Source organism: Strix uralensis, chromosome 4 (assembly GCF_047716275.1).
Source record: "Strix uralensis isolate ZFMK-TIS-50842 chromosome 4, bStrUra1, whole genome shotgun sequence".
Taxonomy (NCBI): Eukaryota; Metazoa; Chordata; class Aves; order Strigiformes; family Strigidae; genus Strix; species Strix uralensis.
This window is the reverse complement of record NC_133975.1, coordinates 91,992,263-92,007,648: the sequence shown is the minus strand read 5'-3', so window position 1 is coordinate 92,007,648 and position 15,386 is coordinate 91,992,263. Positions and strand designations below refer to the sequence as shown.

General features: G+C 40.1%; 1 pseudogene; it reads left to right on the top strand.

Moving 5' to 3' along the window:
* The window catches only part of LOC141942016 (cytosolic phospholipase A2 epsilon-like), a 45,481-nt pseudogene that overhangs the window by 3,658 nt on the left and 26,437 nt on the right, over positions 1-15,386 (top strand).

The following is a 15,386-nucleotide window of genomic DNA, read 5'->3' as shown; positions in this document are numbered from 1 at the left end:
GATAACCTTTGTGGGGCACAATTACAAATTGTAGCTAACATTCTCATTCCTCTGTTGTGGTACCTCACCTCTTCTAGTGGTACCTCACCTCTTCTAGGCACTTCAATCAAGGATACCTATAGGTTGTTGCAGAAGAAATAGAAAATGTGTGCCCTGTTGTGTGTACAGTTGCTTTTCTCTACACTGTTTCCGGTCACCATTTTTACAGAAAAAAAAAAAAAAAAAGGCAGATTCTACACATTATTTTACAGAAGTGCAAGTGCTCATACTAGGCAAAGTATCGGCCAAAGCATGGGAGAGGCTTGCGACTATCCTTTGCCTATTGCTGTAGTTTATCTAATTCTGGTTTCAGTTAAGTAGTTCCTGTTCCATCAAAAAGTTTCGATACAAACCAAAGTTTCACAGCAAACTTTTTCTTTGCACAATGTGATAAAATAAATGTGCTTATTTAATTAAAACAACAACAAACAAACAACAAATGCAGGCATAAAATTAAACCTAAGAAATCAAACTTCTGTAAGGATGGAATACTTCAGGTAAGATGATCAAACTGTCTTAACTTGTTCTCCTTGCAACACCAGCTTTTCATACTGATTCCTCTGTGCATATAAGAAAAGTATGTAATGAGACTGCTAGAAGTGACTGGGTTTGTGTCTAGTTTCTGTCAGTCAAGGTCCTTGTACAAGACTCATTGCCACAGTCAGAGTGGCTGCGATTTCATACTTATGCAGATCTCTAATAGGAAGCATCATGCTTTGTCATCCTATTAATCTCAAATCCTTTCATAAGCACTACTTTTAATCATTTGGGAGGACTTTCAATACAAATGTATGAGTGCCTAATAATGCTTGCATAATGGATTAGAAAATTTAATCACTGAGCTTCCTAGAGGTGTGCTGAACACATGCAGATCCTTATTAGATAAAAAAACCATAAAATGTACAGGATCAGTCCATTAAATACTAATAATCTGCTAGTAATGTCCAGCCAGCTGGTGATTTGAATAAAGTTGCTCAGAAATCTGAATGTTTTTTGCATCAGAAAATGACAGTTCTGAACTGGGTGGAAAAAAAAAAAAAATGAAATTTCCTAAAACATGAAATGATTTTAGTTTGTTGAAATGTTTCACGATTTGTTAAGGTGAAATGTTTGAATCTCATTTAAATTTGTTAAGATGCATACTGTATTAAATGTAAAGCCTAGAAATAAGTAAAACATTTCAAATGGAGAAATAATACATTGTGTTTTAGGGAGCACAGAAACGTTGCTTTTCAAATTTCTCCATTTCTTTTGAAGTCGAACACTGCAATAAAAACAAACATGTATGAACAAATCATGATGCAACTGCACTTTTCGGGGGAAAATATTCCTTCAGAAGAATTCTTAATATCTTCATACATAAACGTCTTCTTTCTAATGATCATCCTCATCTTTTGTTTTTTTTTTTTTATTATGGAGTCAATAGTGCATGTAATTCAGGGTCTTTGCATGGAGACAATAGGTAGATGTGTGTATTAGGCTATTATTATCATCACTTTTAGACTATTGTTGTAAGGTTACCTCTCATAGATGATCTCTATCAGATCATTAATCAGGCTATTGCTGTTACTACATTTCCACGAGCCCCCAGGTGGGAACAATTTGATCTCTGAGCATATTCTGCTCCGTCACAAGACCTGCAGATATGAACGTTCACACCTTACAACAGACATGCTCTTTGGACAAGTAATGTGGGTGGGAAATTTTCCTGTTTCAGAAATCATGGAGGGGTGGAGCTCTGACTCAATGTAATAAAACACCCATGCAGCAACTTCTGACACTCTTCAAGGGTGTAAATTTGTTTCAGGAGGCACTGACAACTGTGGAGCCTAGTACTCAGGGGCCATGAACAGCACCTGCTTTTAATGCAGCAGCAATCTTGATGGCATCAACCTCTGCCTTCCCTCTGGTAAGTGGAAAACAGAACAAGCCTGGCAGGAGTCTGTGAGTATTTGATTCAGATTTTTCCCCAGACTATAAACAGGTCAAGTCCACTGTTACCTGCAGGACACAAATCTCCAAGAAAACAAAATTGTCTTTCCTTGGCTATTTGCACTATGAGGACCTGGGGTCAATATCTTTCTACATAGCACAGAAACAACTGCCACTTCCCTGTCATGTTCATTTTATCCACCACAAACAATGAGGAGGTGCAAATTGCCCATTCCACATTGCAATTCAACAGTGAGGAGTTGAAATAAGTAGAAAGATTGGTCTTTGCTCTCTTTTTCATCCCTTGTTCTCCCTCCCTCAACAGCATTCAAGCAGCAAATCAAGTCCCTTGGAAAATGAAGAAAGAAAATGGATGATGCAGTACGTAGCCCCAAGCGACATTGATGCTAAGGTACCAACTTCAGCAAACTAAAAATAGGTGGGACTAAACTAGTATTTTTTTGAGACGGGTAGGATTTTTTTTTTTTTCTAAATTTGGTTATTCAAGATTCATGCTTATTTAGAAATAGGAACATTTCATGAAAGAAAATTCTCTTTAGGTGAAACATCAGCGTTCCATTTTTTTTATTCCATTCCTTTATTTACATGAACTGTGTTATTTTCATGGTTTTATTCCTTGGAGAAATTCCTTAGGGAGAATGTTCTCAATTTACTGTAAATGGGACTGATTTGGCCTTGTTTTAATGCTATTTATCTCTATTAACTTTAATGGAATTTTAGCCCAGCACAAATGGAGAACATTGCCAGTGTTGGAAAGTCAGAGCATGGTTGTTGGCAATCCTTTGGGTTTTGGTCGTTAATGCCAGTTTCCAGAACAAATGCCCACCTTGATCAGTGTGCAACTCATCACAACAAAAGAACAACTCTAGCAACCTTTGCAGGGCTTGTGGCAGAGATATATTTACATCACACACGTACCAGATGTATCAGTGATGATTTTTGTCTTCACTCTCAGTTAGCTTGCAGCTGACTATATATTGCATCAAGCTGCCTCAAAGTAAAACCAGGGGATTCCAAACAAAAAACTAACTTACTTCAGATGGTATCTTAAATGGCGTGTGATTCAAGTGCCTACAGCTCATAGGAAACCTGTATGTTTAATTTATTTTTTGTGCAACCAGACTTCCAAATCAGTAGAAAACTATTAACATCATTTTGCTTATGTACATCACAACTTTTTCAAACTGATTGATCAAACTGATCTCTTGTTAGTAGCATTCTGGCAGCTCCTACAGATGGAAATTAGTGTACAAAAAGGGTGACAAACTATCACTGCAGTGTGAAACTTGATGTAAATGGCAAAGTAGCATAACGAAAATTGACATGGCATTTAGGCATTCATAATTTGCTCTCTCTGTTGTGTGCTAAAGCTCAGTAAGAGAATGTACTAAAGCAGGAAAAGCAACTATTGGGGAGTGCAATGACCTGATCTCGGTAGCATTTTTGTAATGGTTTACTGTATTTATACTGAAGTTGTGTTTTTGTTTAGAATATCCATGGCTAAAAGCATCCAATCCTTCTTTACCACTAAGGTAGTTACATGTAAAAAAAATCCTGTGGCCATAAACCCCTGCATATAGGGGCTATGGGACCCTTTCTGTAGCTTTAATTTGTTGTTCTTGTCATAATTTCTCCTTATCAAATGAACCTCTGAAAGTTCTGTTTGCTATCCACGGGTGTTTCACAACCAGGACGTGCTCAGACACTCTTTATTTGCCTCCTGGTTTTTGAATATGTCTTCTCTCCTCTGTAATAAAGCTTGGCAGAAAACTGGCACTAAAGGCACAGACATGTGCAAGCTGGCTAATTTCTGCCTCTTACTGGCACTGGGTTTCCTGGGCAGCTTTTGGTAATTCCCTTAATTTTTGCAAGCCATAGCTTGCCATCTGCAAGAGGAGGATAATCATTAGTAGAGAGGTGTTGTAAAGGATAACATGCTTATAGCAAACCTGAGTCCCAGAACAAGTAAACAGGTGCAAAGCTTTCCTTAACGCTAATGCTCAAATACTTGCCCAAGTACTTGCCTCAGTTTCAGAGGACTTTACATAGCTGTGTGATAAATTGAATAGTTACTGGATTGGGTTTAGAAAAACATGCCCAGGGGCTGTGCATGGAATTTAGCTGTGTTGTCTATTTACAGTGCAAAGCCAAATATGCCCCACTGCTAAATTTGCAGGAAAATGTAGCAACCTTGTGAAACCTCCTTCGTATTTTAAAATGGATAGGAGCATCAAGAGAGCATCTCTTTAGATGTTTCAGGGAGTCCCAAGTTGACAGTTTGCCTTCTAGCACCTTACACAGGAATACAGGAAAGATGAACCATACTAAAGGAAGATCATAAGTAGTTGTGAGTAAGGTAGCCCATAATTACAGTGAATCTAGAGAATTTATCACTGGATATTATTTGTTAGTGCATTGTCTTATACAGAACAAATTGTTATTTCCAAAAATGAAAAAAAAAAAAAAAAAGGTATTTTCCTTGGTAATTTATCAGCTTAAAAAACTAGTTGTTGGTTCATCATCTGTGAATGCACTGAAAACAGATACAGTAATGCAAAGAGCAAGAAAGTAGAAAGCATAATCTCAGCTCAAGATTAGCAGTATTAACATAGGGCGGGGAGGCTCACCAAAGTATTCTGCTGGACATGAAATCAGAAACCAGAGAAGAACTAGGAGAATTTTAATGAGTTTTTGATTTATGTGTGATACACATAAAGTGATGCACATTCCTTAACGGTTTGCTGCAAAACTAGAAAAAGCCATGACATTACCAAAGGCCCTGTCACCCTTCCTTCTTAAAAAAGTATCTGTGATTGAAGTGTGTCATGTAAGGTTACCTTTTGCAGGGGTAAAACTGAGTCTTTAAGGAAGTCTGCTCAGTCTGAGCATCACTCTGCCATTGCAGGGATAAGTTCAAAGGTTCAGGGTACACAGATTTATCTTTATTAGCAGGGACTGTAAGAGGATTTGCTCATCTGTGTACTGTGGATTCTCAAATTTTGGTAACACTTTCTTTATTGTAGGTATCAGGAATTGCTCCTGACTTAACATGGAATGCACATTTTGTGCTGAAAATGGCTGTTTATGATAATTAGTCACTCATGGATATTTGATTACATTACCAATTCCCTGAACTAATCATTTTTTTTTAGTGTAACACAAATTATAATCAGCAGCAGCCACACACTTGCTTTTTAGTTTATTAACATTGTTCAATGTATTATTGCAATGAAATGATGACTAGAGGGAAAAGACAATTAGTTGCATGACTTCCATTGATGGCACTAGGGACCTGAGCTTCAGTTATAAGAAGATGTTATTTTTCTTGTTGAATTTTCTGGAGTAGTTTTCATGTCTGGCATTTGGCCTTCAGAAAAGTATTATACGAAGTAATTTTTCATTAACTACCTTCTCTAAGGAGGATAAGTCTCCTTTTCATCTGTCTCAAGAGATTTTCTTTATAGTTAATAATTTGCTTAATAGTTAGCAGTTCTCCTCAAAAGCATTGGTGTCTCAGATGATGACGATCACTGAATATTGTTCCTCCTTTGACACCCTAAGGAGGGGATGAAAATGTTTTCTAGAACAGATTGGTTTTTTTTCTGAAGGACTTTTACTTGGGTGATATGGCCATCTGAGTGTTATACTGAGAGAAAGCGAGAGGGGTTCAGAGTACAGGCTGGTTCTGAGTGCAGTGAAAACCCTTTTCTAACTGGTAAAAATGTTTGGAATATGGAGACAAAACTAGCATTTTCATTATTCCTTCAAATTTAAAGTAATCATTGTTCTTGGGGGCAGGCTAATACCAGAAGAGATTTTGCTAATGAACCATGCTGACCCTATGAATAGACCCAGGACACAAGGTTCTGGCTGAGGGAAGCTCAGCCATGACTCACCTGGCTGCACGTTCTCTGCCACCAGACACACTTTCTGAATGCATCTCTCAGGTTCACATCACTAGCACTTTCCTCTGTTAATTCCTTGAGTCTCTTTTCACATTCTCTCTGTTGTGGTCTTGGTTCCATGACTGAATGCTGGGTGTGCTCTGGCTGACATAGCCTGTATCTTGCTGTCTCACAGGACTCAGATTTCTCAGGCAACTTGGTGAGATTTTTCTCCCGGTACACAGAGTTTCCATGCACAGCTCACTGGTTTTTCTCTTGCACAGCACCTACTTAGACCTCTCCTCCCGGAGGTGAGAAATAATTCTTGCTTCTCATTCAATCCAATTTCTAATCTGTACATTATGGCTGATCAGGTACTCTGCCCCATTGTTCCCTTGGCAAGCTCTTCAAATTTAAATAAACTCCTGCTCTTTACACCAAGCCATCTTCCTGTGACATCAAATATCTCCATCTATTTTCTCACCATGATTGCACCTGAAATTAGGTGTTTGAACCCTTGCATAATCTTTGACACTATCTAATCTGTGTAGTATCTGACTTCTTCATGGAAACACTGGGTATGTTCTATTGTTTTGGGGTTTTGTTTTCCCTTCTTAATATAGCCCTCCCATACTCCAAGTCTCTTATCAGTTTGTCCTCATTTGCATGTAAAGTATGAGGTTCTTGTGATGCATTCTTCACATAACCTCTACTCTCGTCTGCTGCAATGGCACTCAGGAATGAGTGCACAACCGGTCCTTGGTGTAAACGCATCTTCACCAAACCCACGCTTGTTTCTGTTTCCATCATTCTATTTCTTAAAAAGTCATGGTAGTTCATACATGTCTCTGACAATCTTTAAAAACACATGTTCCAAAATGCTGGCTGAAGGACTGGTGCCATTAAAGAAGGCTAAGAAAGCCCCATGCTAAATGTAATTCCTTCCACTCTTTCCTTTATTTCTCCTTAAATATGTCTGCTGAAGTTTTAGTGTATTTCTCTAATTTGAGTACCATTTTTGAGAAATGCATAGAAACAAACGAACAAACCAAATGAGTGTTTGTTTTTTAAGAAAAAAACAGGTCGAGGTAAGAATACACAGTTATTCCTGGCTGATGAAAAAGGAATAGTCTAACAATAATGGTTGAAAAAATAGTGTGGAGTTGGCTCAGCCTGGATTCTGATAATGCTGAGATCTTACCTCCCCTGTCTAGAACAAACAGCCCTATAAAATATCCTCCTACATATGACTTTAAGCAACAGTGATTAACTTCCTATTTAGTTTTGGAATACACCCACCCAGAAGCCAAGATATTCTACTGCTTGTAGCCTGATAAAGAGAATGCATTTTTTCAGCACTTAATAGCACTGTTGTTGTTTTGGGTGTACTGCTTCTGCACCTCACAGCAAAAAGTATTAGCATTTCAATTAGACAACTTATTGAAAACATTCTGATATTAGGCTTCCTGGTTATAAGCTTGAGCTCATGGGCAAAGCTTTATGGTTATTTTAGACACTGGTTAACTTTTCTTTAATATGCCTTTAAATTAACCAGCATTTTATCAAAAATTTTTTCTTCCCAATTCATTGGATAACTTCATAGCTTGAGAATTACTGCAATTTTTTGCAAATTCCTTTTATGACTTTCATGACTTTCATCCTCATAGAGGTGGAAATGATTTGGCAGGTTAAGTTAAATTTTGTCATGGTCCAATGCTTTACACACTTCAGCTGATACACTCTCTTGTCTCGCTGGTTCCTTATACTTCGACATTTTTAGTAGTCTTTGACTTTTGTCACAGTAGCAGCAACTGTGAATGTGCTTTCTCTTATTTCACTCGAGAGTTTGTCTCTATTATTTTAATTGAAGTTTCTCAGAAAATAGATAACATCTCCTAATTATTTCATCATCTTCCACCAGCGCTCCTCCGTTTTCACCTCGGATAATATTTTCAAACTTTTGGTCATTGACTTTCACAACAGGTTTTTCCTTTGGCCACATTTTGTTGTTGTTTCATGAGGTGACTTTACTAAGATTTACTGATCTATTTACCTTCTGCCATTATCTCAACTCCTCCTTGAGCTCTTCCTGAATAACGCTGACTACCATCAGGCCTTCGCATCACTGAAGCGGCCACCTATTGCTTGATGCTGATACATGCTGTTCTTTCAGGATTACTTGGCTGAATATATTTCTGCAAATCTACAAATGTCATCATAATTAGTTTGGTCATTTTATAACTTCCACAGACCCTTGCTATTAGAACTGCAAGCTAACACTTCCCTATTTGCACATCCACCTCATTTTAATGCTATAGTATTTTGGTTTTATTGATGCTTTACTCAGAAATCCTTAAAAAAATCATTATTATTCCATAACCTGACTCTCTCAAGGTAATTTTTTAATATATATGCTATACTATTTATATCTTCACCTCTTATTGGAGATAGCCAATTCAGAATCTGCTGCTAACGTCTTTGTATGCAGTCAGCCCTCAGGATCTGACAGACTTTGAAAGAATATTTTCTTTCCTGTGCAGACCCTTGCCCTCTGGCATTCACTGCAGTCTTACTGTGTTACCCCATCTAACGAGACCTGTTCCTATTATAATCATACATCAGCTTGGGAATTCATTACTCAATATAGTCTGAAATTTCTGGAATTCCTCCTTTTCTTCTGCTTCTCCATCACAAAAATTTTTCTTTTAAAAACAAGTGAGAAAACCTAAAATGATCCCTCTTTTTTTTTTTTTTTCAACCAAAATTGAAGCATTTCTGAATTCTGTGTTGTTGAATTGGATGCTGATGACCGCGTGTATGATTTCATGTAGCTGGCTCACTGAGCTTTTTCAGTTTATTTACTTCCTGTCTTCATGTTCCTATTCATCCTCTCCTTCCACACTTTCTGTTTGTATGCTTAGGGGACGGCACACTTCAGGAGTTGATGAAGTTTGTGGAGAATGTGTATTTTGTTAACTACTGTATTCTTGTTGTGATGTCAACTGGAAGATATGGGTTCAGCAGAACCTGGGTTCCTTTCAGTGTTTGGTTGTCATTACAATAAATACACACATCACAAACTTTAAAGCATATCTCCTTCGTTGTTTTTTTCAGCAGGAAGAAATGTCGCCTTACTCCCTGCTCACTGTAAGAATCATAAAGTTGAGAAATGCTCATCAGGCGGATTTTTGTAAGTACCAGATTTTCCTACTGATGTTATACAGTACTAAAATTGCTTATGCTAGCCACTACACAAATGCAAAACACAGAAATCATACCAGCTAAGAAATCACAATCAAAGCCAATTTCTGCCACAGAATATCTATTTACAATTTCAGAGGTTTGTTGTTTGGGTTGTGGGTTTTTCTTAAAGAATTCAGCAACAGGTCAATGTCAGGTAGAGTATTGACTAAATATTTAGGACCCTTCATCAGTCAGCAAAGCACAGACAAGTTGGCTATTTCAGAGGTGTGAAAATATCCTAACACCAGTTTTAATACCCAGGTGTTCATATCCCATATCTATAACAAATACATAGAATACAGGGCTGAAATCTTTACACATCGGTTGCTCTTCATTCTCTGCTCTAAAGAGCCCTGCCACATCTCAGAAGTTCAGTGAGGTGTATAGTGTACATGTCCTGAGCAGCCACGTTGTTATGGATTTTTCTGGCTCTTGCTCCCCACTGAAAGATGTACAACAGAAATCTTCGGGGGACTGTAGTATATGGTACATTACAGCTTACATGCAAAGTGTTCTGAAAATATGTGGTATTTGGCCAGCCCTTACCTGGTGCTCCACTTCCACAGAGGTTTTTTTCTCCTGTCATCCCTACATGTGCCTCATGAAATTGGTAGGTCAGTAATAACTAGTTTTGCATATCCCATTACCATACTGTTCTTTCTCCATTTACTGTGTATTTTCTTTCCTTTTTGGGAGATTATGTTGAAGTTCACCAATGCCACAGCCTCTCCACTGCCAAATATTTCATATAAAATGTTACCTCACTCCTCTGTCTTCCCACTTTTTAATATTTTTAGTACATCTAGAGGATCTATCAAAGAGAAAAGTCATTTACAATTGCTGTTTTCAGAGACCAAGAGTCAATTATTTAGCTATGGTACTCCAAAATGTTGTGGTTTTGGTGCAGTTACAAGTTGTCAGAGGAAATGGCTGTACATTGCATGTCAAGGACTCTCATCTTGTCCTGATACACTCCGTGAAGTTAGAAACTTAGACAATATCTGACAGGCACAACCTTTCCAAAGAAATAAGATGAGGCACCCCATGCCTCATGCTACCAGTAAACCAGCAGCTCTGCTCCAGATTCCTTTGGCCTGGAAACCATAACAGGTTTTGCTTCAGAAGACTACTTTGGACTAGACTCCTCACTAGCAGATAGGCAGGTCTAAAGGTCCACCTTTCCATGAGGTAGCAAGTCATCAGACAGACTTTCAGGAAGGCTAAGGACATAGCAGGATACCTTCTTGTTTTCTCCAAGTGAGAACTACTTGACTTCCACTGGATAATTCAGAGATGGAAATATTTTCACCCCAAACACTACCATTTGTTTTTATCTTCATCTTCTGATGGAACAATATTCTACAAAGAAAATTTCTCACCATCTCTTTGTATTCCACTCACTTTGGCATTTCAAGAACATGGATGTCACCTTTGTCGATTTTTCCAAGCAAATGGAGAGAAGTGTTCAGTTCACATGTTCTGTAATACTAGGTTGCAGAGAGTAGAAGAAATATCATAGTATAGCAAAGAAGGTCAAATTACTTTCTATTCTTTTTTACAGCTACGAAATACTGCACATACGTGCAAGGCCTCACCTTCCTTTAAAGTGCTGATTTAATTTCTTTAGTATCATCTTTGATCTAGAATAGAAATTGAATGACAGGATAAGAACCATGATTCAGTGGCTTATGCAAAGGGATTGCACAAAGTAAAATGATGCTGCATTCTCAGAAAACAGTGTTACTCTTATGACCTTGTCCTCCATCCTGAGGACAGTGGGATTTCAGAAGTCTTGCATAATGAGATGCAGACATTTGCAAAATTCCCATTATCACCAAAATGTACATCTCTGGAGTAGGGGTCAAGATGTGTGGACTCAGTTTTTAGCTCTGCCAACTGACTTGTGTAAGTTTAGGCAAGTTATCCAGACGCTCTGTGCCTCTGTCCTATCTATAAAACAGGATAACACGGTATCTTCTCCCGTACATTTTCTCTCTGTTTATTTAGATGATGTGCTCATTTTGAAAGGGGTTCTCTCTTAATAATGTGTAGAGGGATCCTAATTTAAGATGTGAAGTAAGTCCTAGAAACAGCCAGAAGTATCTTCAGATTCTTTTGTTAATTACCAGTAAACAAGATTTGGGGACCAGCAGGTGAAGAAAAGGATGTCTTTCCTTTCTGTTGGTAATTCCCCAGGTACTCTGTGACTTTGGGCCTTTTTCTTAAGGATGTAGTTCCATAATGGAGCACCGTAAACCAGCATGTTGTTGAACAAGAAAGACAAACAAATATTAAATAGCTCTTTGACTAAGCAGCAACCTGCCTGTGCTGTCAAAGAAGCTAGAGTCTCTCAGAAAAAATAGTGTGATACCATGTGATTTAAATACTTCAGTACAATGCAAAAAGATATCTTGTGATTTTTAAGTGCTTCATTTTGCACTGATACTGATGTCCTTTTAGCTTAAGGTTTTGTTTTTAACATTTGAAAGTATTTGAAGTATCAGAAAACTAAAACAGCCATGCATGCTAAAATGTGCTGATGAGAATTAGAAAATTATTTCTACTTAGCCTTGTCTCAGCAATACAATCTTTTCCCCTGGAGAACAGATTATAAGCAGCTGATACAGGTGCTATCTGACTGTGAGATATCAGTAGAAATCTGAGAAGTTTTGTGATAATGTATTTCAGATTTCTCTAGATTTTCATCTTCCAACTATCAAAGCCAGGAACAAGCCACCTTCCCAATCAAGTGCAGCAGCTTCTATGACTTGATTTTTCTGTCCCTATGCTGGCTTCCCATCTTTCTAAGCACACACAGTTATCTGCTTGCTTGTTCGCTTCCACTTGGCTAAAACATGTTCCATTTCCCTGATTTTCTCTCGGTTAGTTGCAAGTGCAGTCACGCCAGGTCCTTCGGCCAGAGTTTTTATATTTTTCCTTGACTTACTTGCCAAATCCTGGCTTCAGAGACTGCCACTTTCTATATACTTCCACGGACATTCCTCACTATTGTGTGCACCTGACTTGATCCTGGGTGTTTTTTAAACATGCACCTTAAGATCTGTGGGATGTGTCTTTCACAAGTCTGGGATGGAGTCCCAGCTTATCCTGAAATCTGATGTTACACCTTTGCCTGTAGACAACACATGCTGGTGGAGTTTGGCAATGATTGGATCTGTTTTCACATGAAAAAAACTGAAAAAAAGAAGAAAACACCCCGCTCCTCCTCAATGGATCTATTAGCCTTTTTCACAACATCCTTGTCTCTAAATTGGAGAAACATATATTTGATGGATGGACCACTCAGTGGAAAAGAAATTGGTTGGATGGTCACGCTCAAAGAGTTTCAGTCAATGGCTCAATGTCCAAGTAGAGAGCAGTGGTGTTCCTCAGGAGTTGGTACTGGGATCAGTGCTCTTTAACATCTTTGTTGGCAATATGGACAGCTGAATTGAGTGCACTCTCAGCAAGTTTGCCAACAACACCAAGCTGTGTGGTGCGGTTGACACACTGGAGGGAAGGGATGTGCCATCCAGAGGGACCTGTACAGGCTTGAGAAGTGGGCCTGTGCAAACCTCACGAAGTTCCACAAGGCCAAGTGCAAGGTCCTGCATGCGGTTTGAGGCAATCACATGCACAAATACAGGCTGGGGCAATGAATGGATTGAGAGCAGTGCTGTGAGAAGGACTTGGGAGTAGTGGTGGATGGAAAACTGAGTATGAGCCAGCAACATGCACTCACAGCCCAGAAATCCAACTGTGTCCTGGGCTCCATCAAGAGAAGCATAGCCAGCAGGTTAAGGGAGGGGATTCTCCCTCTCTAGTCTGCTCTCATGAGACCCCATCTGGAGGACTATGTTCAGCTCTGGGGCCCCCAATATAAGACAGACATGGACCTGTTGGAGCTGGTCCAGAGGAGGTCATAAAGATGATCAGGGGACTGGAGCACCTTTCCTATGAGGGCTGGCTGAGACAGTTGGGATTGTTCAGCCTAGAGAAGAGAAGGTTCCAGGGAGACCTTATAGTGACCTTCCAGTACTTAAATGGGGATATAGGAAAGATGGGGAGGGACTCTTGATCAGGGGTGTAGGGATAGGATGAGGGGTAATGTTTTTAAACCAAAAGAGAGCAGATTTATATGAGATGTAAGGAAGACGTTCTTTATTGTGAGGGTGGTGAGGCACTGGACCAGGTTGCCCAAAATGTTGTGGCTGCCCTCTCCCTGGAAGTGTTCAAGGCCAGGTTGGACGGGGCTTTGAGCAGCCTGGTCTAGTGGAAGGTGTCCCTGCCCATGGCAGGGGGGTTGGAACTAGATGGTCTTTAAGGTCACTTCTGACCCAAACCATTATATGATTCTATGATATACCTACTGTTGCTCCACCACTTTTGTGGCCTCATCTATACTTGGGTAATGTTCAACTCCGACATTTGCTTCATACTTCAGATAACTGGTTTCTGTCTTGTATTATCATGCAAATGCTCTTGACAGACCTGAGCTTATTAGTTTCCACTGTATTCCTAACTGAACTTTATGCCAATTTGTAATCATGGGTCAGACTCAAACACACATTTCTAGCACTCCCTGACCTTGCTATGGACACTGGAAGGCGGGTGCCCAGATAAGATCAGTTACACTCATCCTGCTGCCCTGCAGACGCTGAGCGTCATCACCAGGTTCCAATGTTCATAGGCAGTTAGGCTGGGGAGGTGGTAGGCATGCTGGAAAGGAAGCAATTCCAGTGAAGTTTATGGTACTCTTACAGTCTGGCACCTGCTTTGCAGTGGTATTCCCCATCTCTGTCTGAGACTGCAGACAGCCTTGGGTAAAAGAATTACTTTTTTGGTCATTGGGGTGTTCATTTGTTCCTCTTCAGCTGGAGGTCCCCCTGAGAATTCCCCACATGTAGGAGGAATACCTGGCCAGGATGAGGTTGTGGGGGAAACGGTGTATTAGCTCCTTTCCTCACTGCTAACGCTTCTTCCAGTGACTCTGTTTCCCAAAAAGATGAGAAAGCCAGGTGATGGGAGAAGAGGACCATGGTGGCACAGGCTCTCCAACACCTACCTTCCAGCTGCTCTCCTTAAGCAAATGCGTTACTGAGTGGCCACACAGAGCTGCAGCAAGATCCCAGCCTGGCCCACCTTCACCATCATTAGCATTTACTTGCTGTTTTATGGCAGTCCCTAAAGCCCACAGCCGGACCTGACACCTTACCCTGATCCCATGGACAAACAGACAACCAGTGAGGGGATCTGCCTCATCTGGCACTCCTGAAGCTCAAACACCAAGAGAGGGGATATGTCCTGAGGCACCACGAGTGGAAGCAGACCTCTCCCAGGTCCTCAGGCAACGCCGGTGACACAGATCTGCAGCGATGTGGCCCTCCCCACTACCATTTAGCACAATGTGAAAGAGTGAAACTCTCTCAGACTCCACTGAATCTTGCATAACCCTGAAGAGCTAAGTAAAGAGGTCTCTCGGACAGGCCACTCCCCGAAACCAGCAGCCTATGTGGGTACCAGCTGATACCACATCCCAAGAGCTGACCTTTGCTGCTGGAGAGCATGCTCGGGCTCGTTAAAGCAGCAGGGATGAAGAGAGGGGGGGTCAGATATGGCTTGACATACTCAGCCTCACTGGTGCTGGGTGTTTGCGACACTCAACCTGGACCGCAGAGGTGAATTTGAGCTGTGTGTCCCAATGAGGAATTACTTGGAGTGAGTTTCAGGCTGACAGGTGCTTTCTTCCCAGAGACAGAAACTTCTCTGACAGGTGGTGTCCTGCCAGTCCAGGAGGCTGTGGGTAGGGGAATCCCTGTGATGCAGCTGTCAGAACTGAGGTAGGATAAGGTAAAATCTTGGGGGGGATTGAAATGTGACTGTGCTTATCAGGTATATTTTCTAATTAGAGAAATCAGGTGTATGTGGAAGCTGTCTCAGCTGTGGAGGGAAACTTGTTGGTCTTAGCTGGGAGGTCAGAACAATCACGCTGCTCCCTTTACCCTTGCTTTTGGTTTTGTATCTTTCTTTTTGTTTTCATCTTTGTATGAAGAGAGACCCTGCATATTTATAAAAGAGTAGCTCAAAGCCTTTCTCCTCTCTCAGCTTATGAATATTTTGTGGAAGCTCTTATTTTACCTGTTTGGAAGAAATGAGTTGGTTCTGGGGTGATACACCTGGAGTCTTTGCAAATCAGAGTGGTTCTCCAGAGACATCAGAGTTATTTTTGCTACGGAAAATAAATGGAAGCAAATTAGGGAGAATACA